Here is a 26,420-nt window from a genome sequence, read left to right on the forward strand (position 1 = left end):
CTAGGCACAAGAATCCTGGCCTGACCGATTCTCAAGACGCGCCCATTTCTTAGCGGGATGTCATTCCCATTTTGCCTATAAGCATCGTTGCTGCATACCAAAATCGGCATTGCGAATTCATTTTCGTTGACGCTTCGACTCATTTGGAAACCACGAAAAGGAACTTCGGATTACCGCAAACCTTTCCAGACTACTTTAAACCAGCTTTTTGATAACGTCTTACATGCGTTTAGAAATCATATATGAAGAACCCTGGCAAAGGGATAATTTGTGTCTTTCCCAATCCTATTTCAAGACCAGCTTTTCGAATACGTTTTGAAGAGCGGTTCTAGGTCGTCATAAAAAAGTAATTAAGCCGCACATTAGAAGACGTATATGACGTTTCAACAATGAAGCTCTCTTACTCGTGTCTCCTTTAAACCGTTTTTATAGTCTCGGATAAACGCTATAAAAACGTTATGTATCTCTCTTCTGCTGCCTGGGATTCTCGTACAGCAGCCGTATCGTATACGTGGGGTTCTTCGTACTGACAAAGCTTATAGGCAAGAATATTTTTGTTGCTTAAGCTGCCGTGTCCGTTAAAGATGACGTTACAGAGAAGGCGCGATTCCTCGCTGATAACTATTTTGCGTCGTAGAACTGCGATGAAAGTAAGCGTCACACAAACCGAGTTTCTCTTTCGTTACCTGGATACGTCGTCTGCGAATTCTATCAAGTACGTATCACGTGTCGTAACTGCAATTATGCCGACACATCACCCGGCCTAAGGAAAGTATTTGCAAGGGCATAAAAAGTGCTTAGCTTGAAAACGCAAACTATTTGATAAAGACAGTCAGTTGCACGTATTTTACCTTAAAATGTAGCAGGTTGACGGAATATGAGAGACTAATCGAATTTTATTTTTTTCAATATAAGTGCTATCTATGCATTGGAGTCGCCACAAGGAACTGCAGAAGAGCTGGCGATGTTCATATTACATGTTCCAGACTCATCGCACGTTCCCTTGACGTAAATGAGTGCTGCGTCGTAACTCTCTTTTCCCAGACACTCCTGAAAATCCAGAAAAATGTGTATGAGTTCAAGAGCAGCATTGTTTTATTTCACACTTTCATGATTTGGGCTATGCACAATGAGAAGCTCGTCTTCTGTTCTATGAATCTCATAGATTGCAAAATTTACAACCTACCTTGGAAAAGTACTAGAATAAAATTATTATTTTGATGCAACAAGAAAAAGTGTACCTCCATCGCAAATGAAGGGGCAGTACAAGGGATCTGTAAAAAGTTTGCCTTTATTTTTTTCATCATCAGCATCATTTTATTTTATGAAGCCAATACAACAAAACTTGATTGGACCCAAAGCCAGCTCGGCTAGTGGAAGGTCCAAATACAAGATATTCGCTAAAGAAATGGGAGACATGCAAACTACATGTAGAAAAAGGCGTGAGATAGTACAATAGCGGTATTGCAAATATGTAAAGCGCATACATATTCTAAAAAACAACCAAAAATAGGTTTTCAATACACAAAACCAAACAAAAAGGTATTTAGTCCCACAGTTCTGGACAGACAAGAAAAATGTTTTTCAATAAGGCCGAACAATTATGTTTGAGTTTGATGCCATCTGGAATCTCTTGACACTTGGAATTGCATATCTTTTTCCGGTGAGCGCTTTTCACCGTCTAACAAATGTTATCGCTCAGCGTGGGAAGCGCCTGCATGTATCGGAAGTTTCTGGAATGTTATCGATGGTTCTATTTGCCGTCTGTTGTCACGGATCTTTGTGTGATCTCATTGCACGTATGCGCCACGCGAAAGGTGTAACTTTCTGGATGACATGAGGGCACCAGTGATTACACTGGAGCGTGAGATGGCTCGTGTATGACCTGACAGATCAAATTTCGGAGATCGCCGACTGTGTGCGCCCAATGAAAGTTAGTTGCGTCATTCAATGTATAGTATTGCTACTGTGTTCTTTACCGTCACTACTAAGTAACACCTGGTGGAGGTGCTTTGCGTAGATGTACCGGATGGCCTCGCAAAGCCGTGACCCAAGCCCAAACGCGGAATACACTACCAACGTAGCCAAGAACCAGGGATCTAGGCGCAGACTGTAAGAACTGCCTCCGGAGCACGGACGTTTGCTTGAGACGACAAGGAAGATCGTCGCCAAGTCAACCACAATGGCAGCCCCAGCGTCCCCCATCTTGCTGCAACCGCCCAAGGAGCCACGGACCATCCGTGAATCGTCATTTGAAGACCGGGATAACGGACAGGAAACATGTTAAAGGGCCGCTGCATTCAACAACTGGAACTCCGACGACAAACGAGAAGCTCCGGCATGTGTACTTCGCCTTAGAAGATGACGCCAGGACGTGATTTGAGAACCGAGAATCAACCCTGACTAAATAGGACCTGTTCCTCAACGGCTTCCTGCAGACGTTCACGAGCGTGCTGCGCAAAGAGTGAGCCCAAGCTCTACTGGATACCCGCATGCAGCTGCTGAACGAGAACATCGTGATCTTTACGGAGGAGATGACTCGTCTCTTCCGACACGCCGACCCAGACATGTTGGAAGAGAAGAACGTTCCCTTCCTGTTGCGCGGTTTGAAGCAGCAGCTTTCGCCGGATTGATATGCAACCCACTTAAGACCGTTGCCGAATTTATTTTCGAGGCCACAACTATTGAGAAGACGCTCGATACGCGGACAAGGCAATAGAACTGTTGACCGTCGATTGCCAACTCCGACGACATTCAAGAACTCGGCAGCGAGGCTCTGCGAGAGACGATCAGAGTGGTCTTTCGCGAGGAACTGCAGTGGCTCTTTCTGAGGTCGCAGCCTCAGGTGGCCTCAATCACCGATATCGTCAAAAAAAAGGTTTAGAGATCGCTTGCAGTTCTTCAGCTCCAACCATAACCATCGCAGCCCCAGCCGGTAGCGATGACCTACGCCACCATCGCCCGCCGTCAAGGTCCCCCTCCGCGACCACGCCAGGGCCCTGTATAACACCGCAATTCCGTCGTTCACCGCCGCCGCCGTCAGCACGCCCACCAGTTGCACAGCGCAGCTACGCGAGGAAGACGGAGATTTTCGAGCCACCGAAATCCGCCCGCTTTGCTATGACTGCGGAGAAGTCGGCCCTGTTTACCGTCGATGCCCATACCGCGACTTGGGACTGAGAGGGTTCGCAGCCAACATGCCGCGTCCACAGCTTGGGGAGCGCCCACGTAACATCGCCGACTACCCCGCCGCCACTCGGTGGAGTCCTCGACGACCATACCGTTCGCCCTCACCAGGACGCTACCTGTCGCCGCAACGCCGGCCATACACCGGCCTAGCCCGCGGCCGGTCTGCGAGCCCACATTAGGAAAACTAAAAGTAGCAACCGATAGAGGTGTGGTTGCTGTTCGTAGAATATCCTCCGCTGCCTACGAAGACGCCGAAAATTCTGTCTCGGAGACGCCGCCATCCCGATAAAGTCCAGAAGCAAAGAATACGCCAGCAAAAGACGACCTGACGACGACACCTACCAGCCACAGGGCAACACGACGCAGCCGTGTTCCGACGCCAAGACCTAACTGTAACGCAAGACAAAGAAGCACCCACCTCGACGCGCTTCTCGACGGCCACACAGTCACATTCTTAGTGGACATAAGAGCCGATTACTCCGTCGTAAGTGGACCTATCGCCGCCCAGTTGAAAAAAGTTAAGACTGCATGGGATTGCCCTTAAATTCGGACCGCTGCAGGACACCTTATAGCACCGACTGCAAGCTGCATGGAGAGGATTACGTTAATGATCGGGCTTACGCTGCGACCTTCTTTATCCTCCGACGTGTTCACAAGACATCATTCTCAGCATGGACTTCCTGAACCAGCACGGCGCAATCATAGCTCTGAATTCGAAGTCGGTAACGCTGTCGGAAGATCAAGCTATACCGCCGGAGAGCTCTCGTAGTCACCACGCCTTGAGTGTTCTCAAGGATCAAATTTGCATCGCGCCTTGTTCCAGCATTGTTATTTTCGTCAGCACTGGAACAACCGCAGACGTAGAAGGCGTCATCGAGGTCGACCAAAGTCTACTGCTCGACCATGAAATTTGCGTCACAAGAGGGATCGCACGACTGAACGGAGGGAAAGCGGAAGTGATGCTAGCCAACTTCAGCCAGCTGTTCAAGCACATCAACAGGGGCCTGACCATCGCGTACATCGAGGAAATTGTTGAAACCAGCAATGTGTTTGTCCTCCAGGATTCGGCCGCATCAACTCCGACGGCCTTAGTTCCCGAATTAGTCTTCGACATAAATCGAAGTCTCCCCATGAGTAACAGCAACAGCTCAGAAGTTTTCTCCAACGATACAAAGACTATTTGTCAACGTCACCGAGAATTCCACAAACACCAGTCGCGAAGCATCGCATTATATCTGAAGGCTGCGCTCGACCACTTCGCCAGAGCCCTTATCGAGTTCTGACGTGAGAACGTGAAGCTGTAAGACAAGTCGACTAAATGCTGCGCGACGACATCATCCAGCCGTCGAAAAGCCCATGGGCATATCCTGTTGACTGGGTGAATAAAAATGGAACCCTACGTTTCTGCGTCCAGTATCGTCGACTGAACAAGACTACTAAGAAGGACGTATACCCCATCCCACGGATAGACGACGCATTGCATTGGCTCTGCAAAGCTAAATACTTCTCGTCGATGGATTTCAAATCTGGCTACAGGCAAATAGAAGTCGACGAGAGTGATCACGGAAAGACCGCCTTCATCACGCGAGAAGGCATCTACGAGTGCAAGATCATGCCTGTCGGACGGTGCTCGGCGCCTACAACTCTCCAGTGCATGATGGGCATGGTGTTAGCAGGATAGAAGTCGCAGACCTGTCTTCTTTACTTAGATGACCTCGTCGTCTTCGCCGGAAATTTCGACGGTCACCTTAGGCGGCTTTCGACAGTACTAGAAGCCATAAAGTCATCAGGGCTCACTCTGAAGCCGTAAAAGTGCCGCTTCGCTTACGGTGAGCTTTTTTTCCTGGGCCGCGTCATCAGCAAATCTGGAGTCCGCCCCCACCTGCAGAAGACAGGTGCCATCACAAAGTTCCAGCAGCCCATTGACAAGAAAGGAGTAAGTAGATTCCTTGGCATGTGTGCCTACTACAGGCGCTTTGCCAATGACCTTGCTCGCATCGCTGAGCCGCTGACACATCTAACTAAATGTGATGTCGAGTTCAAGTGGGAAACGCCGCCGGCCTACGCATTTCAAGAACTCAAAGTGCGCATGCAGTCGCCACCAGTACTTGGGCACTTCGACGAGTACGCTGATACAGAAATCCATACTGACGCCAGTAGCCTAGGCCTCGGTGCCGTCCTAGACTAAAGGAAAAACGGACTTGAACGGGAGGGGGGGGGGGGGGGTGATAGCTTAGGCTAGCCAGTCACTGTCAAAAGCGGAAGGAAATTATTGTACGACCGAAAAGGAATGCCTCGCCATCGTTTGGGCTACGGCAAAATTTCGCCCTTAACTATATGGCACGCCATTAAATGTCCTCAGCGATCATCATGCGTTGTGTTGGCTAGCAAATTTAAAAGATCCTTCAGGACGGCTGGCGCGGTGGAGCCTCATACAAAAAGAATACATCAATGTAACCTACAAGACCGGACGAAAACACTCTGATGCCGACTGCCTTTCACGTGCCCCCATTGACTCGCCTTCGCAAGATGATGAGGATGACGACGCCTTCGTTTGAATAATAAGCCCACAAATGTTTGCGGGACAGCAAAGAGCACACTTGGAGCTAAAAAGCCTCGTCGAGTATATTTAGAAGGAACAACTGACATTGTCCCTAGGGCATTCAAGCGAGGATTGTCTTCGTTCTCGCTTCAAAACAACCTACTCGTAAAGAACATTTCACCAGTTTGCCACAACTACCTTTTTCTTGTTCCCTCAGTGCTGCGTCCAGAAGTACTACACGCCCTGCATGACGATACAACCGCTAGACATCTCGCATTCTCCCGGACGCTATCGAGGATACAGGAAAGGTATTACTGGCCACAGCAGACCGCGAACGTCGACCGTTACGTCAAGACATGCCGACGTTGTCAGCGACGCAAGGCACCACCGACAAGGTCAGCAGGATTACTGCAGCCGATCGACCCTCTTGCCGACCATTTCAGCTGATCGGGATGGATTTGTTGGGACGCTTTCTGGCGTCAAGATGAGGAAATAAGTGGATCGTCGTGGCGACGGACTACCTCACCCGCTTCGCTGATGCGAAAACTTTGCCGAAAGGTAGCGCAGCGGAAGTGGCGAAATTCTTTGTCGAGAACATCCTGCTGCGACATGGCGTCCCAAAAGTCTTCATCACGCACAGAGGAACGGCCTTCACAGTGGAGCTCACACAAGCCTTCTGCGTTAGTCAGGCAAGCCACAGGAGAACAACTGCCTGCCACCCGTAGACGAATGATCTTACTGAGCGCGTGAACAAGGTCCTTGCCGATATGGTAGCAATGTACGTCGACGTCGAATGCAAGACCTGGGATGCCGTCCTGCCGTGCGTAACGTTCGCTTACAACACGGCGGTGCGAGAAACAACCCAGATCACGTGGGTCGAGCTGGTTTACGGCAAGAACCCGACGACTCTCAACGCATGTTGAGAGTCGTCGCATGTATCCGCATGTATCCGACGAAGATAATCTTGAAGTCGCCTCTTATCTCCAGCGCGCCGAAGAAGCCCGACAGCTCGCCCGCCTGACGATGAAGAACCAGCAGAGGATGGACAGCCGAAATTACAACCTTTCACGACGCTACGGCGAGTACCAGCCCAGCGGCCGTGTTTGGGTTTGGACCACAATACGCCAACGAGGACTTAGCGAGAAGCTTTCTCGCTGCTATTTCGGACCCTGCAAGATCATCCCACGCATTGGCGCATTCGACTGCGAGGTCATACCAGACGGCATATCGCTATCCCAGCGGCGCCGCCATTCGTGACGTGAAATACGCGTGGTCCACGTTGTTCGACTTAAGCCGTTCTACCAGCGCCAATGAGCTTTGGGACTTTGTCTAGCTGGCCTGCGGACTTTCTTTTCTTTGGAATGGGTTACTTTGGACTTTGTTTCTTTGATAAGTGTCCTTTTGTCTTTAGTTCTCTTGTTATGTTTGTAGCACCGGGACAATGCTTTTGGAGAGGGGGCATTAACACGTGGACTTGTTTATCTTTTTCTGGTGAGCGCTTTTCACCGTTTAATAAACGTTATCGCTCAGCGCAGGAGGTGCCTGCTTGTATCGGAAGCTTTAGAATGTTATCGATGGTTCTATCCGCTGTCTGGTAATCATACATGTAATGTGATTACATGTATGCGCGAAGCGAATGGAGTAGAACTTTCTGGAAGACACGCGGCCACCAGAGATTAGTCTGGCATCTTCGATGACTCATGCATAAAAGCCGACGCACTTGAGCGGCAGATCAGATTTTGATGATCGTCGACTGGGTTCGCCGCTATCGTTGTGCTTTAAGTGTAGCCTGTTTTTGTGAGCAGAGGTTCACCCAATAAAAGTAGTTTCGTCATTTTCATAGCATTGATAATGCGTTCTTTACCGTCACTACTACGTTACAATATGCTCGGTACAGTGGTAAATTTTTCTGAATCTATCTATCTATCTATCTATCTATATATATATATATATATATATATATATATATATATATATATATATATATATAATCAGCTAACGTAAGCCGACTAGACATCCTAGAAAGTATGGAGCTGGCACTCTGAGGCTCAACTGTTGTAGACATACATAAATACCACGGATAACTATGCAGGAAAGTGGGCGGAAAAGATTATATGAATTGGTGAGAGCATCGCGCACGTAATGCGAAGACGTGGCTTCGCATCCCACGTGGGTCCATTTGTTTTTCGCTCACTTTCTTGCGACTACCAAACAGCAAAAAATATCTTCGATATGAGTTATTATGTTACAGAAGCTTAATCGCGACATCCAACACTGTATGTGATGTTATATGGGTATGCGTTGTGCGTTAGATAGAAATAATCTCTTGATTAGTAATTGTTCCGTAGCAGCCTATAGATGTCTGTACGCAATAGTAGTATCTACTGGAAATCTGGAAATACTGGCTGCGCTGTTTACGGCACCAGTATCTAGATACAGATTATATTCATCGTTCCTTGTGAACGGAAGCAAAGAGGTGACTATATCAGTTGTCTAGATAAAGACAATACAGGCGTACAAATCGACGTTCATTGTGTTCCTAAATATATCAGTACGAATAATCGAGGCGAAATTGTACACTTGGATATTTGCTTCCTGTTAAACACCACGTTTTATAGAAACACCTACTCCTACCATCGTTTGCTCACGCATATTCTACGGCGGCTGATATTTTATTCCCAGAAGAAATTGTGATTGCAGTGTCAGCTATAAAGCAAGTGCCAATAGTGAAAGGGTAGGGGGCTGGAGGGAGACGCCTATGTAAAACGAAGTTCAAGTGCAGAGCATTGTATTTGTAAGCTAAAGTCTAGTTTCAAATCTTTCACCAAGATATCACCGAACTCGCTTGCAAAAGCAAATAACACATAATTGTATCCCTTTGTGGTGTTGCCGATTACTCGATCGGCTTTGTGTGTGGTGAGAATAATGGGCAGCTGGTGTTCCATAAAAACAGTGACTGTTCCGGTTGATTTCGCCCTTTCATGTAAAGTCGAAAGTGGAAGGGCTTACAGCCAACAAAAGGCGAGGGATAAGCACGAAACAATAGAGCGTAGAGAGATAAACTGTACGTTTTCATATGACATGATACCTCTTCTCTCTCAGCTGCAACTAACAGCAGAGTTCGGCACCGCTAGCTTGTTAGCTTGAAGTGCTTGAAGACCAAATACGAGCACAATCTGTACCGCGTGGTTGGTTGATTTGGGTCATTGTAGATTGCTAGTCCAAAGTTGTCCTTGGTAAAGGACGGAAAGCACTCCTTCTTGTTCGGTTTCACAATGTCAATGTTAAAGCCGCCTTAAAGTCGCCAACATCAAAGCCTCTTGAGCAAAAACAATCGGGTCCTATTTAGCTTCGTGTTTGCGCTGAGCCTCTTGGTAACGAAGTTTATTAATTTTGGGAGCACGCCGCCGCTATTAGTATTGACGTTTATTTTGCTTTATGCGCTCCTCGTATTTACGCTGCTCCTCAGGAGTCCTAACTGTGCATTGCCTAGCCATAACGGTGCTGCACCTACAATAAGATCAGTTGCCAGGCTGGTTCTTTTAATATGAAAGGCTAGTGAAGGCACTCCCCACGTGGCAGCTGCTATCGCCACGGCAGCTTGCGCAACAGTAATGTTGACCGGGGAACGTATGCGGTTAGCGCTAGGTGCTTCGTATTGTTAGCAGGAGCGCCTTTTCATCAATTATGTAGTTTGAATGCCTGTTTTGGACTTGTTCTTTATTGAAAAAAGTGCTGTATGTTGTACGCGTGATACCAAAGAATGTATGCATTTTTCGCTTCAATGACTGTATGTTATTGTTTTTTCCGTGAGGACGATGCTGTGAAAAATCACGACCAACTAGAGGCTGACAGCTTCGCTCTACAAATTAACAATGATAAGGGCGCACATATGGCAGCCCATGTTGCCGCATGTGCGTGGGACATTCGATTTTTGGAGACAACCATTGTACGCAGCAGCCATATGGCTTCTTGTAGAGTTGCACTGGATGCCTTCTTAATCAAGAAAAACGGATATCATCGGCGTGTAGGTGGGCCGTCTATCACATAACTTGATTTAGAATTCGAGTTCTTGCTCAACCGCCTTTTATGTACACATGCCCGTTCATGTTGTTCTATGTGCGCATGCGTGACTAGAGGATGTCTATGAAGAATCCTTTCCTACCATTAAACAGTGTTGAGTAGCGCATGCCTTTGTGTCCCTTTCTTGTGTCTGTGTCTTTTATTAAGCTAATTTAATGCTTCAGGTAGTGACGACAGCTTTGTGTTTACTGTGATACACTGCATTGATTGGTTTGGTTACTTCTTTAAGATAAACCTATACACGCCCGTTGATAAGTAGCTGAGTGGCAGGGGTTGGTGCGGCAATTCAAACCAAACTCTTCTAGCACGAACTGAGTGAACCATTTCTTGTCTGGCTTTGAAATGTCCACATTGAAAGGTCCAGAGATGTTCACTGGGGTAGGAGCATCATGGCTAACCCATGCAAAGGGCGTGTTCATGAACTTCTCGATATCACAATTGGGTGTGCCTGGAGGCACACACACAGTGGACATCACAACTCCATTATTCATTTGTACGGTACATACGTCCCCAAAGTCTGTGTCATTGTCCTCGCGCGAGTGAGGAATGTATGGTTGTACAAACAATTTGTCCTTCTCGTATATGGCAATAACTCCTGCTCGTGAGTCAGCGTGCTGTTCATAAACCATTCTAGTGCACCCATCGACCTGAAACAATGCAACTTGATTTATTTATTTCATTTATTACTGTTATTTATCCTTAGTAATAGTAGGAGTGGAGTGCTTGAAGCCTGCTTCACCTACGCGGCGGGTCGGCCCGCTAATGCACTATCTGCGAGATCGGTCCACGCCCACCCAGGTGTACTTGTATTGTTGAGGCACAAACAGGAAAAAAAAGAGGAAACCCTAGCCATATGCAGCTTCGTTTGCAAGAGATTGCCGCGCGCAGAAATACGAAAGAGTGGTGAAACCACTTACCTTCATCGCTACTGCACATGAAGTAGTGCACCAGCACTAAAAACAGGAAATGCACACGCGCTGTATCTCAAGTTGTCCCTGCTTCGTCACTGAACACGTGCTGTTGAATTGTATATCACCAACTAAGATGAAAAACTAGCGAGAAAAATGCATGCACAAAAATTGCGGCAGAGCGCATTTCACGATGGCTATCGTCGATAATGCGTTGACACTGAATTAACATAGAGACGCAACGTACTGCCACCGTTCAAACAAGTCATGTAAGAGAAGTGTAGTGCAGCGGGAGTCCTCTTTCGCACTTCCTTAAGAATACCCGGTCTCATCTTACGCCGCTGCCGTGAAGCCTGCGCGTGGCCTTCGATATGAATGGCGCGCTGGTGCGTGCGAACTCTGACAAACACGTAATTTGGCAGCCAGACTCCTCTGTTGCACTTTTTTCTAGACGCGCTGCGCCATCTTGTGGCACTGCCCAGAAATGTGCGCGTGGCCTTTGAGAGGGGAAACCTGGCGTGCCGGTGCCTGTGAACTGAGCCGTCCGAGTCACCTACGGAGGGATTGTCGCTATCGTTGGCGTGTTCTCTGCCCGACTCACCATCACTGAGAGAAACACCGTCGTTCTCTTGACCGTCATCGAGCATCACCTTCACGAACTCATCCTAGGTCTGGATTTACTGGCCCCTAATTCTGCCCTAATTCACTGTTTGGTCGGTTCACTTCGTCTTGACTTGCTAATTCTAGCAGACTCACTGAACCCGCCTGAAATCCATCTAAGCTGCATGGATTGTATTTGCCTCCCGCCTCAATCTGTGGCACACATCTACTTGTTTTCCATATCAGCTGTAGCTGACGAGAATTACATCATCGCACCAATTCCAGCCGTCATGTGTGCACATGGTATTACCTTTCGACACAATCTGCTGATAATTACGGACAACCGCACCTGCCTTCCGCTTGTCGATTTCGCGCAAACAGCGCATGTCCTTCCACAAGAGACATCATTGGTTGAAATTAGACCTCTGCAGGATGGTCAGGTCTAGCCATTCACAGTTGAAGATTGCTGCAGCTCAGCCCATACCGCAACGTCATCCCACAGCACTGGCGTCGACATTGAGAAGATGCTTTCCTCCGACTTTACACCTGATCAAGCTAAAGCCCTCTGCCGCGTTCTTGAGGGCTATTACGACATTTTTGACTTTGACAATTGGCCCTTAGGCCAAACGTCCATCGTGACCCATCGCATAAATACTGGCGATGCGAACTCTATTCACAGACACACATATCGTGGTTCCGCGTCAGAACGAGCAGTTATCCAACTGGGAGTAAATTATGGAGCCTTCCTGTAGTCCCTGCGCTTCTCCCGTCGTGCTTGTGAAGAAGAATGAAAAATGGCACTTTTGTGTAGATTGTCGCCATTTGAAAAAAATAAAAAAAGGGCGTTTACGCTTTGCCAGACTTTGATGACGCTCTAGACTGTTATGGTGCTACCTATTTTTCTTCTATCCACCTACAGGCCGGCTGCTGGCAGATTGCCGCCGACAACATGGACCAATATACGACTGCATTTATTGCCGCTTATGGTCTTTGAGACCGTCAGGGGCCGAGACCGAAAGGCATCACCATGAACAGCCAATGAACGTCTCGCCCGAGCCCCTTTTCCTGGTATTTCTAGACCTTCTTGGACCGTTTCCTGTCTCGGGCTCCCGAAATAAATGGGTAGCCGTGACTACCAATTACGCTATGCGGTACCCATCACAAGAGTCCCCCCGACAAGTTGCGCTACTGACGTCGCTGACTATCTACTATACATCATTTTATTTCATGGTGCTGGGCGCCAATTCCCAACTGACCATGACCTTAGCTTTCTTCCGGCACTCGTCGAACAGAACGTCCGCTGCTGATCGACAAAGCGAAAATGAAGCATATCGTACCACCCACAGACCAATTGCCCCACGGAGTGCCTCAGCCAGAACGGAGCGCCTCAACCAGACCATCACGGACATGCTTTCTAAGTACGTTGCGGCCGGTTACCACGACTGGGATCTTCATTTACTGTATGTGACGTTCGCGTATAATTATATATATAATATATAAGACACCGGCGGCTATTCACCATTCTATCTCCTATACGGCCGAGAACCCGTGTTGAACTTTAGGCACTTGGCTTCCTTCGCCCACGCGTTCTGCCACTGAATACGCCCGCCTTGTCATCGCACTCGCTGACCACGCGCAGGAGCTCGCCCGTACACGCCTAGACGCTTCACAGGAGCGTCAGAGATGCCTCTATGATTGACACCATCGCGACGTGCACTTTTCTCGGGGTTTTCTGCTGCTTCTCTGGTCACCTATCCAACGTGTGAGTCTTTCCGACAAGCTGCTGGCACGTTACACTGGTCCATACAGTGTATGGACCTGTGTGTATGGGTGATGCGACAAGTGGCCGACGTCACATATAAAATTATCCCCGCCACGCTAAACGTCGGCGTAAGCTACAAGTGAAATCGTTTGCGTAGCAAGACGAAAGCCCTATCACACACCTTTCATCACGGGTGTGTAGCTGAAGCACCGGGACGATACTTCTAGTGCCGGAGGTCATGATACGTAACAGCCACCGCAGTGTGGCTGCACTGAAGAGAAGGAAGGCAACGCGTTCCCAGTTGTTATGGGGTCGCCATCTTGGTCACCGTTTGTCTACGTGTAGATATATTCTAAACTGCCTTGCGCATCAGCTTGACGTAACGTTATTTTCGCATAGTACGGGCTGCTTACAAAGCTTATCGTGAGCTCTCTTAAATATATCGCGCACGCATTATGTGGCCTACGTCTCCACGAAGCCTGACCTTGGAACGAAGATCCGCGGCGGCTGTGCGCTTCGCGTCACATCTCTGGTGCGGTGTTGGAATTGCAGGATCAGTAGAGTGGAGCAGGCCGCCGTCACATGGGCAGTTGCAGCCGGAGTAGAAAGCCACCCTGGTCCGTCCGCTTCCCCCGGTGCTGCGCAACGTTGGGTGCACCGCGCGACAGGGAAGACGACGCGTTTACTCTCAGCTTCCATCCTATTCGCGCGGGCGAGATTGAGCCACAATCGCCGTCTCCCCTCGCACACGTTCCCTAGCATATACAGCGTAGCAGGCGCGGCAACTGTGTTATCACACTTGTATTTTATACGGAATCTCAGGGCGACCGCAACACCGATGGCAGAAACGCGCTTCGAATATCTATATTGTTACGGAAGGATGAAAGAGGAGAGGAAGAAGAATATCGTGGGACGCAGGCTGCTGCGTGTTGTTGGTGGTCATCCATCTTAACTACTCTGACTCATTCTGTATACATATTGTAAATACAATCTTCTATACTCCCAACATCCCCATAACATATCGGTGAGAGCTGCTGGGTACCACGGCTGGAGCCGGAGCTCCGAAGTGAATGTCGCATCACCATCCGCACCATGAATGACGGTGAGCACTCAGGATCAACATCGTTGCCACCTCCTACGTCACCGTCGCCAGCTACGTCGCTGTCACCTTCGGTTGTCGTTGTGCAGCCCAAGGATACTCGAACTTTCCGCGGGGCCGATGGCACCGACGTTGAAGAGTGGGTGGCCATGTACGAATGCGTGAGTGGAATCAACAGATGGGACCCTACGCTTATGCTAGCTAACCTGTTGTTCTACCTGAGAGGCAAGGCAAAGGTGTGGCACGAAAACCACGAAGAGGAGCTAACCAGCTGAGACCAATGGAAAGAGAAATTGAAAGAGTTGTTTGGCAAACCAGCCGACTATAATATTGCCGCAAAGCAGGAGCTGCCCTCCCGTGCCCAATCCCCCGCGGAGTCCTCTGTCTCGTAGATCCAGAGCGTGCTGGCAGTTTGTCGTAAAGCCGATCACGACATGACAGAAGCTGAGAAGGTCGGGCACGTGCTCAAGGGTATTGGTGACGACGCATTTATTCTGCTCATGAACAAAAGCTGCTTTGCAGTTCATGCACTCATTAAAGAGTGCTGACAATTCGAGCAGGTCAAAAGCCGATACGTCTTGCAACCATTCGCCAAACTTCCCAATACTGCCGCAGCCTCGACGTGTGAAGATCAACCCGCACAGCAGCATGTATCGCAGCATACGTGGTGGGAATCGTTAGAAGTGAATTGGATGCAATTGCGCCCGCCGCTGTCTGTTCGCGTAGCCGTGATGCTACCACATTTTCAATTCCCCTCATACAAGCCATCGTTCGCCAGGAACTTGAAAACATTGGTTTACGTTCTGTGTGTGCTGTCGTCAATCCATCAGCTAACGCACGCCCTTCTAATATTTTCGCTCCACCCCGACTGACTGGAGAACTGTGGCTGACAAGCCGATATGTTTCACCTGTCACCACATTGGTCATGTCGCCCGGTAATGTCGCAACTCGTGGCCCTCAAGACCTCGCACCCCGACCTACCTGAGCCATTTTGATGGAAATGGCCGCAATGTTTCGCCAACTGCTAAGTCTAACAACGCTGACAACTCTGCTGGGAACACGTGGTACAGCCACTCCCCATTGCCGCGAGGACACCAGTCTCGTTCACCGCAAACCCGTCGCCCATCTTTCCGTTCGCCGAAGCCTCGTCGCGTTTCGTCCCCTGTGGCTCTTAGCCGCACCCTTTCAGAAAACTAGGAAACGCAGCCCTCGGAGGTGGTGCTGCATTGCCTAGTACTGCAGCAAATCCGTTGTCTGCGCCACAAAGAGAAGTGTAATTGACGTTAGAATACACGGCGTACCTGTCCAAGAACTCGTCGACACTGGAGACCACGTACTGTAATGAGTGTTAGCCTACGTAGACGTTTAAAAAAGGTCATCACCTAAGGAGCGGCCCGAGGGCTTCGTGTGGCCGACGGCGGTGTGCTTGTTCTTGGAATGTGCACTGCCCGCTTAAGTATAGCCGGCCGCCCTACTTCTGTTCTTTTTGCTGTGATCGACAACTGCCCTCGCGACGTTATCCTTGGATTGGACTTTTTATCTACTCATTCTGCTCTCGTCGACTGCGCGACTGGCGTTATTCAGTTGGAACTGCCTCAACTCGACGATGTTCCAGCCACCGCCCCACCGCACTTGTGCTCGCTTCACGATGTGCGTCTGTCACCCGAGGCAGTTACTTACGTCACTTTGACCGCCCAGCCACAGGTTCCTGACGGTGAATATGTGCTTCGCCCATCATCAGCGTGCTTTTGAACCCGAAAGTTGTTGTTCCGCATACGCTGGTCATGGTAACTAATAACGACGTCGTTCTACCGCTTCGGAAGTTCAGCCGGTACCCTCAAGTGATTCCGGCCGGCATGTTATTGCCCAGTGTTCTAGTGCTTCCGGATTTGATTTGACATTGAGAGACTGAATGCCGAGCGTGGTTTATTAGCGCCAATTTCAGCTGACAGCTCTGGTTCCTTAACGGATGACTTCGCGAAAATGATTGCACCTGACCTCACCTCTACACAGGCCACAGATATACGTCGCTTGCTTGAATTACACAGTGACATCTTTGATTTCGGCGACAGTCCTTTAGGCCAAACATCTGCCGTTCACCACCGTATAAACACTGCAGGCACGAATCATATTCGTCGGCGTCCCTATCGTGTACCGCATGGTGAACGTCGAGTCATCCAATCAGAAGTGGCCAAAATGCTCCGCAAAGGGGTCATTGAGCCATCAGCCAGTCCTTGGGCTTCGCCTGTCGTCCTTGTGAAAAAGAGGGTACCTCACGAAGCTGCAACGATAACAACGATCCCACCGCGGTTCGAGGCCACCACGAGGTGCTATGGTCAAGATGTCCAAGCCCAGGCCATCCAGCAGATCTCGGCAGCCCTCGACAGGCAAGGACCGAGCGAAATCGGAGGGAGGCTGCCACCCCAAAAGAGGGGCAGGCGCGGTCGACCAAAGGGAGTAGTGCGGCTGCGGCCGAAGTAGAGGTGCCACACGCCGCGAAGACGTCATCACCACGTCACGGTAACGCCTCCCTAACAGGGGAAGGCTAACCGTTCTGCAGGCATTCATAACAAAGTTTCTTCACTCACTCACTTCCACCTGGCGTTTTTGCGTCGATTACCGCCACTTAAACAAGATCACGCGAGAAGACGTTTACCCACTACTACGCATCGATGACGCCTTGGAGTGCTTGTACGGAGCTAAATACTTCTCGTCCATGAATCTTTGATTCGGCTACTGGCAGATTTCAGTTGATGAAATGGACCTTGAGAAGACGGCCTTCATTACGCCGGATGGCTTATATCAGTTCAAAGTCATGCCCTTTGGTCTATGCAATGCTCATGCGACGTTTGACCGTATGATGGACTCTCTTCTGCGAGGCTAAAAATGCACCACCTGTCTCTGTTACCTTGACGACGTTATTTTTTTTCCTCCCCAGTTCGGCAGCCACCTTACCAGGTCCTGTCGTTTGTGTTCTTCTTCGGTCCTCATCTTTGCGCCCTGCTCTTTACGCATTCAAGCATCAACCAACTAGCCCAAGCAAGAGTTTACTTTATTCGACTCGCTCCCATTCTTGCGGTCTTCCGTAAAGCCGGCATCCAACTGAATTCCACGAAGTGTCAATTCGGGTGCCATCAGATTACCGTGTTGGGACACCTTGTTGACGCATCCGGTATCCAACCACATCTTGAAAAATTTCGCGCCGTACGCATTTTTCCTATGCCACGTTCTGCTTCTGACGTGCGCTGCTTCGTGGGCCTGTGTTCTTTCGCCGTTTCGTGAAAAACTTCGCCGACGTTGTTCGGCCTATGACAGATCTTCTAAAGAAGAACACGCCATTCTCAAGGGGCACGGAGCAGGCTCATGCGTTCGCCGCCCTCATCGGGTTTCTGACCTCCCCTCCCATACTTACCCACTGATCCATCTGCACCAGGCTGAAGTGCACACTGACGCAAGCGGCCATGGCATCGGCGCTGTTCTCGTCCAATAACAGGATGGTACCGAGTGCGTTATAGCTTACACCAGCCGCCTGCTGTCACCTGCCGAGAGAAATTACTCCATCACCGAGTGGGAGTGCTTTGCTTTAGTTTGGGTCGTCGCCAAGTTCCCGCCATATTTGTACGGCTGCATGTTTTCGGTCGTTACCGATGACCACGCACTCTGCTGGCTGTTTTCCTTCCGGGACCCTGCAGGACAGCTTGGTCGCTGGGCTTTGCGCCTCCAGGAATTTTCATTTATTGTCATCTATAAGTCTGGACATCTGCACAAGGGCACTGACTGCCTCTCTCGTCACCCCGTGGATCTCCCTGATCCTACTGCACAATGATCCAGTGACCTGCGTGATGGCTTTTACTGACATGAACGGCATGCGCGCTGAATCACAACGTGACGAATCCTTACAGTCCATCACCACCGGAGTGCAATCTAGCAGCACTGACGCCACGTGCCGCATGTTCGTGCTGAACAACGGCATCCTCCAGCGCCGCAATATCAACCCTGACGGCCCTGAGTTGCTCCTTGTCCTTTCTCGTAATCTGTGATCCGTCGCTCTCGAACAACTTCACGATGCACGGACGGCGGTACACCTCGGAGTTTTGCGTATACACGACCACGCACGATGCCGGTTCTTCTGGCCGGGTCTGTACTGCTCCGTGCGTCATTATGTCGCAACTTGCGAATTGTGTCAGTGCCGGAAGTAATCTCCCCTGCCACCCGTCGAACGACTCCATCCTATTGAACTTCCCTCTGAACCGCTCTTTCGCGTAGGCCTGGACCTGCTTGGGCCTTTTTCGACGACGACTATACGGAATAAGTGGAGCGCCGTCGCTACTGATTGTGCGACACGCTGCGCGATAACAAAGAAGTTGCCGACAAGTTGCGCAACAGACGTGGCCAATATTCTGCTCCACGACGTCATTCTCTACCACGGTGCACCTCGACAGTTACTTACAGACCACGGCCGCTCGTTCTTGCCTCGAGTTGTCGACGACTTCCTACGCTCTTGTGCCACTGAGCGCAAGCTGTCTGCCGCCTACGACCTACAAACTAACGGTCTTACGGAACGTCTCAACCGAACACTCACAGAGATGCTGTTGATGTACGTCTCCAGCGATCACCGCGACTGGGACGCCACGATTGCCTACGTGACGTTCGCGTTTAACTCGTCCCGACATGACACCGCAGGATATTCACCCTTTTATCTTTTGGTCGCGGCACCACATTGCCGTTTAACACCATCCTCCCTTCTGTGCCACGTGTTGCTACTGAGTACGCGCGTGAAGTCATCGGTCGCGCTCACATGGCACGTCAAGTCGGACGATCTTGTTCATTAACCTCGCAGCATATACAAAAAAGAGCGTTATCACCGATGCCATCGCGATGTTAAGATCGCGCCAGGTGCTTGGATGCTCCTTTCGTCGCTATGTCGACGGGTTTGTCTCTCCCAGACGCTTCTCTCTCGCTACGCAGGACTTTATGAAGTACGTCAAGTTAACGGCGTAAATTACGAGAATTCGATTCTACGGTTTGATGCATCCTCAAGTCCGACGCCTGTAGACGTCGCCCAGGTTTCGCGGCTGAAGCCATATTACGCTCGTAATTCTTCGCCTACCATGCTCCGAGACGGCGCTTCACCAACCGGGGGGTCCTGTTACGGAAGGATGAAAATGGAGTGGAAGAAGATCGCGAGACGCTAGCGGCTGCGTGTTGTTGGTCTTCAGCCACCTTAAGTACTCTGACGCATTAATATATATATATATATATATATATATATATATATATATATATATATATATATATATATATATATATATATATATATATGTTGTAAATACATTCTTCTACACTCCTAGCATCGCCGTGCCATATAATTGCTATGGATGGATGGAAAATTTTTATTGCGAGGTCTTGAGATACGCAATTGTCGCGCAGCGGGCTGCTTCCACGTTGGGAAGGGCAGGTTGAGCCTGGCCGCCGCATCGTGGGTTCTCTGGACAGCCCAGATTTGGTCCCCGTAGCCGGGCTTGGCAGTGAGGTACTCCATCTTGACTGGCCTGCTTGATCTGTGCCTCGTAACGAGGGTAATCACCAGAGCGTATGTTCTAAGTTAGTTGAATCGCCGCACTGAGGGCAGGTACTGCTAGTATACGTGTCTGGATAGATCCAGCGTAATAAAATGGGTAAGGTATATCTCCGTCTGCAAAAGTCTGATGGTAAATATCTGCGCGTTGGTAAGTTCCTTACGTGGGAGCGAATAGACCCTCCTACTAAGGTAAAAGGTTTGCGCGAGCTCATTTCAAGTTGTCGGGGAATTTCTGTTGTAGGGGGTGGTGGGTTGGGTGGATTCTCCATGGACACAGAACGTGAGACCACATGCCTTGGAGTGGGCCAACTCATTTAGGTTGGTGAGCCCCTCTTCAATGGAGCCCATGTGTGCTGGAAACCACGTTATCGTATGTGAGGTGATCATTTTGTCCTTGATAGTACAGTGGGGGTGATGGGGGCGATGGGAAGGGTTCGGAGGGCAGCTCGAGAGCCGCTAAAAACGTTTGGACGTTGTCCGTCAAGTGACGCGATGGCTATGGCAACTTGCTCGGCCGCCCCTGAGGAGGCGCATATAACTGCTGTCGCAATAATAAATATGTTACGAATGTGTAAGCCGCAATTTCAATTTGTGCGTGCGATTTTAAAACATCGGCTGCAATAGTTTCTAGGCACCCGAGCGCGACAGCTGCATTTGTATTAGGGGTTGAAAAGAACTAACACTGCTCAACAGCTTGGCCGGCATCTGCTGAGACATCCTATATAGTTAGTTTTGTATTACTCTGTGCGATAGCATGCTGTAGCTTCAACGCTTACACAAAGCTTGAAGCGAGCCAGAATGGACTTTCTTATTACAACTATCAACTTTTATTGTACTGATGGGTCGGCTCGGAATTCAGGGAATTTGCGTGGATACTATGTCCTGACATGTCTTGCAGAGAGTGCTCAGAGAATAGGAAAATAAATACACATGGAATATTTATCCGCTCAAGCACAGGATTACAGGCAAGCGGTCATGAAACACGGCTTTATTGAAATAAGACGCCGAGACCACCAAGAATCACTTCATGGCGCGATTGGACCTACAGGCTGCTTGCAGCATATTTGTAATAGCGCTTTGTAAAAACGTCAGATGATTCTCCCAAGAATAGGTGATAAACTCAACTCTCGGCCTGGAAGGCAAATTTCGACCAGAGGTGTCTTTTTTTTCAGCAAACATCTACTTCAATACCTTGCCTACAGGCTGGGCTGCCATTGTTACGTCATCGAGGACTTCGCCTTCATTTTACTTTGACTGATTTGTCTTCTTGCTACATGAAAAATAAGTCAGTTCATCAAATCACACACAGAATCGGCGAATCTTCCTTAATATACACAATTAGTGTTCGTGTTTTTAAATAACTCCACATTTTCGCCAGACGCAAAACCAAAAGAAAATTATAGACATCTTGGTACACCAAGTGGCGCACTGCAAACTGCGTGCTACTACGGGTCCTTAGAATTTGCTGTGTCGTACATAGTGGAGAAATAAGTAAAATTGTACAAGTCTTATTTGTCAAAACACTTACCACCATAATGGTGCTTTCCTTAGTCATATTTTCAATCTCCTGTATCACAAGCACCTGCAGAGAAGGTGAAGATTGTAAGGGCATCATTCACCTTGAAGCTTTGAACGAGGAACAATTTTGCGGCATTCGAATGCTGAAGTGTATTGCGACCTTGACCATAATGTAATCTTCAATTGTCAGGCGGCATCCACACGGCATGTGGTATATGCGCGGCAGCGCGTTCACTTGTCACCACTTTGCTACAACACGACTCACAAATAACGACTGGAGTATACAAAGACCCCATTAGGCTATTACACATTTCATACGGTTTTTACTCAGAGTAGAACTCTCAATGCGGCCATTATCAATGATTCAAAATGAATAGCATGAGCTGTGTTAAAATGTATGCTACTGATACTCGCTGATAGGATTTGATGTGTGCAGCCATAGCGAATTTCTAATGAAATGGCTGTTTGGGTGGCTAGATTCGTAGAGTAGATTAAAACGAAACACAAGAAGGTGAGAATGAGAGAGAGACAGGACCAACTCCCACAATTTTGAAACAGTGCAAGGATTCCGTACACAAAGGCAAAGAAACTCTTCGTGTATTTTCTTCGTGCCTTGTTGTTTCAAGATACAGTTAAACCAACTGTTCTAACTTTTCATCCTACTCCAGCTGATACAAGTAACGGCGTTGTATATTAGTCTCCTTCTATATATTAGCCTCCTTCTGCACTCTTCAGGGACGAAGCAGTTTAAGTACTGTCCGAGGTCGTGGTTTTTTTTAACACATGTTTCATGGGTTCGGAAAAGAGGCAGTTAGATAATTCGTGTATGCATCAGCGTGGCGGCAAGTTGCACGGCGCTCAAGGGCGCCGTTTCTGCGAATAGGCGAATCGCTTGCGCTTGCCTGTGTTGGTATAAGTTTTTGGAGATAGCACTTGTAACCTTTACGGTGTGTTCAATTCTGGCCTGCATCGGAGACAGTCTGCATAGACAGCTGAGATAGCCGAGAAAACTTCGAGGCCATGTAATGGAGCGCGTTTCTAGCCGTCTGGAAGATTCACCGAAGACGCTTCTGCGACTTGACGCGGCCTCGCGACGACAAAAAAAATTGAGAAAAGCACATATTCATTCTGTATTTTAAGTATTTGCGCCTGCAAACCTATGAAAAACACGATTTAGTTCGCAATAAGGGCGTAGGATCACCTGTGTACAGTGCCGTCCATTCCAGTGTGGAGAGCGCGAGCAGGTGGCTTTGCTCTTCGGGGCGACACCTTGCGGCGGTTGCAGGGTCTGAGCTAGTGGGCCCAGGAGCATTGGCGGCCTAATAGACGTGCAGGTCTGCGCAGGTTGCTTTAAACTAGAAATGATGTTGATAAGCGCCTTAGTTCTGCAGGCTGTGCGCTTTACCCGAGGGCGCCGTCTTACTATACGCCCGGTGGCAATGGAATCACGCACGTGAGTGGTAACGGGTGCGATTCGTCACGGCATTGGTATTAAAAAAAAGAAGTATGTCTTCACCCATTCCAGATAATGTAATCGGCCAATGAGTTCACAAGGTCACGCGCCTGCCGTCTAGAATAAAATTATAAATAGCAAACGTTTTAGCAGAATTCTATTTCGCCATGGTTCCCTGACTCACAGCAGAAGAGCGACGTGCGATTCATATTATGGGGCACACAATGTCTTAAAGAGCGATATGCACACCTACGTGGCACCCTATGAGCACAGTTAATAGGGTCCTTCGGGCCGCTTATAATGAAGAACGATTTAGTGACGCTCCCCGTGCCCGCCGGACCGTTTGATTGTGGATTTGATAAGGTTAGAACCGTTGAATCGTGGCAGCGGCTGTGGCCGATGCATTCCTCAGCGCCAGGGAAATTAGTGAAGAAGTTCGACTCAGAAATATCTCTCTGACGACAATCAAGACAAGGCTTCACGAAGCCGGTATAGAAAGCAGAATACCGGCGCAAAACACTATGCTGGAGGAAAGACATATATGAATGAGCGTCTTGAATTTTCGTCTGCGGTGGAGTCTTGGTGCCCGAACAAGTGGCGCGCGGTTGTGTTCACGGATAAGGCTTCATTCTGCACATGCTGGGGCCAGCAGAGAAGGGTGCGGCTTCCGCGTAACTGTCGGTATGTCATATATTCATAGCGTTGTCATTGACTGTGAACGCTGTGTAGTTGTTCCCTACTTCTTTCAGGAACAGCACTGCCTGTAAATGAAATTGTCTTTTGTGTAATCTCTCATCCTTGTAAGCATTTATGACGTGTAATAAAGATTTTACTTCAGCATTGTAATACATTCTTTTCTTACTGTATGATCTCGGAAGGTGCCTTACTCGGCGAAGTTTTGACTAGCATCAACCACTTCCCTTTCTTTTTTTTCAACATTGTCCATGCGTGATTTACCCAAATTTCGCTTCTATCTGTCAAATATGTGTACGTAATATATAGCTATCAGTTTAATGAATGTGTCTATGACACATCTCCTGCAGGTACGAGGAGCACTGTCTGGGGTACTCGTTCAAGCTGGCGCACCACTGTCGACGTGTGGGGCGCGGTAAGCCACACAGGTTTGGGACCACTATATCGATTTCTAGAAAGAATGACCTCTAAAACATACATGGACCTTTTAGAGCCAGTGCTCATTCCGCACGTCCTTGATGGCCCCTTCCCGGATGGGCTCTACTGGTTTCAACCGGACAACGCCCGAATTCACACATCAAAGGAAGTGAAGCAGGTGCCGGACAACCTAGGTGTGACAAGGCTGAACTGGCCTGCGAGAAGTCCTGATTTAAATGTCATAGAGATTGTATGGACAATAATAAAATTAAGCATAGCCAGAAAGGCAAGTGTAGCCATAGCTAACGATGACCAGCTTTGGTTAGCCATTCAAGAGGAGTGGGACTGTCTCCGACAGGTGCCCTACCTCGTGAATGAGCTCCATGACTAGCTTCCCATGAGGACCGCAAGAGCGAAACAGAATATTGAGGAACCCATGTTCTATGAGGCGATAGGCGCTATAGCCCGCTCCTGATTTTCGCGTAAATAAAGCAACTTTTTTTCTATGCTTCCATGCTCATTCTAAATGCTATAAGTCGTCGTGGCACCCTACTGATCCAAACATGCGGTCACGGCTTCCGAATGGCCATGGTATTTATCGTGATGCTGTTTGTTACAAAGCGCCACAACGGGGCTACGTAGATGAAATCTACGTAGACGTAGATTTCAAGGCGTCCGCATCGGCCTAACCAGGAAAAGCTCAGGAAGGCGCCAACGTTTAAGAAACAGGGCCTTTCAATGACAGATAATTACGCAAATAAGTCTTCTTGAACCGCTCGCTGTAAGCTAAAGCTTCTCTTGTTCGGAAATTGTTGATCACACCATGTTCTGTTAATCAGATAGAGCCAAAATACAGAAGAACGCAATAGCGATAACCGCCTAAGGTTGGCAAAACACGGTATCAACAAATGAACGTATTATATTTCATTTTGCTCAGCTGTTCGCGTTATCATTTTTCCATGTAGCCGCGTCTCTCGGCAGAGCCAGAAAGCGTGCATCGTTTGTTGCGAAAGAGCCGGCCCCGTGTTAACAGTCGAAACACGCCATTCTTTGCCATCGCTACGCCGCAAGCTCCTTGAGGCTGCATGCACATTCGGTTAAACAGGGGCGCTTTTCAACGCTGACCCTCGTGCAAATCAGACCTGCATGTCTATTAGGCCGCGCATGCTCCAGGGCTCACTAGCTCAGGCACCGCAACCGCCGCAAGGTGTGGCCTCACAAAGCAAAGACAGGTGCTTCTGCGCTCTACACTGAAGTGGACGGATCTGTATAATTTCCTGTGCGTAGACAACTGTCCTGTCGGGTTTCCAGGCGTTCTGCTCAGCCGCCATCTCGTTTGTACAGGAAAGTGGCCTGAGTAGCCTGCGTCGTTTTTGACTTCGATGCTGTCTTCACGAAGCTGTCTACTTTGACGTCTTCGTGAGAATCGGAGCGAGAATTAAGAAGGCGCTGTCCACTTAGCCGTCTCCTTAGCCCTCTATGGCGAGTATTGTACCACAACCCTAGTAAGAATCGAATCCAGCCCCCACTTCTTTATGTGGGCGGCGTTAAAGGGGTGGTATGGCACCAATGTTGTTTCTTAATGGATTAAGTTTCTGGGGTTCATTGAAGGCTCACTGATTCCTTGGCAAGGAATCATCATGCTTACAAAGCCGAGAGCCACAGTGCTACTGTGCATGGCAGGGTATCAAAAGCTAGGCACTTAGCTCGGGCATTGTCAACGATTTCTCGATAGGTGCGTCAAGTGAGAATTGCGGTTGATGGACTGTGGTGAAGATATCAAGGAGTAGTCCAGAAGGTTTGCCAGCCAATGGGCACATTGTGCGTGGGTGGGAAATATATAAGTTGTACTATGGTCATTTAATATATGTGTGCAAGGTATGGCCTCGCAGGGTGAGTAGCTTGGCGCAGTACTCGACTTCCTTAGCCGTGAACCTGTCGTTTTAATTATGTTCACCGCGACGTCAGCTCCACTAACGTATTACGTCAGTGGCTCGTGCCAGTTCCAACCTAAGTCCCGCCACCCAGTTTGCAAGAACTGCAACTGTTCACTTTCTATCTAAACCCGATTATAAGTATATAAACACTCCTGAGAAAGGAGGCAAAGCAACACTTTGAAGCAATTTTAGAACATTATTACGTGCACTGGGCTTTCTCCCTCCGATTTTCCGACCTGCTAAGAAACGCTTCAGCATTTTTCGCCCCGAGCTGCTCGCTATCCGCTCCACCATCCAGCACTTCCCGCACTTCTTGGCGGGCCAGTCATTTTATGTTCTAACAGATAATAAGCGTCAGGAGTATGTCGCACATGAGCTTTGCGAACAAACCTATATGTCGGAGTCCACTCGAGATATCCGGCACATACTAGAAGGCATCGAAAACAAGAGAGCTGATGCACTCTCCCACATCACCTCCCTGGGCACTTCTACATCAACTGTGGACTGAAAATGTCTAGCTCGGGCGTAGATGGAAGGCCCTGAGCTTCAAGCACTACGTCACAGTTGCCGTTCTCTCCGTCTACAATTTGTTTGTTGCCCGTTTGTGCCTGGCTCATTCTAGCGTGACATGTCAGCGG

At 48.8% G+C, this 26,420-nt stretch overlaps 1 long non-coding RNA gene across 1 annotated transcript; it reads left to right on the forward strand.

Moving 5' to 3' along the window:
• The first annotated feature begins 556 nt into the window (after positions 1 to 556).
• On the forward strand, positions 557 to 24,357 carry LOC129386529 (uncharacterized). Its single transcript, XR_008613887.1, has 2 exons — positions 557 to 715; positions 23,779 to 24,357. It is a non-coding gene; the product is annotated as an uncharacterized lncRNA (long non-coding RNA).
• The last annotated feature ends 2,063 nt before the right edge of the window (positions 24,358 to 26,420 follow it).

Source organism: Dermacentor andersoni, chromosome 4, assembly GCF_023375885.2.
Source record: "Dermacentor andersoni chromosome 4, qqDerAnde1_hic_scaffold, whole genome shotgun sequence".
Taxonomy (NCBI): Eukaryota; Metazoa; Arthropoda; class Arachnida; order Ixodida; family Ixodidae; genus Dermacentor; species Dermacentor andersoni.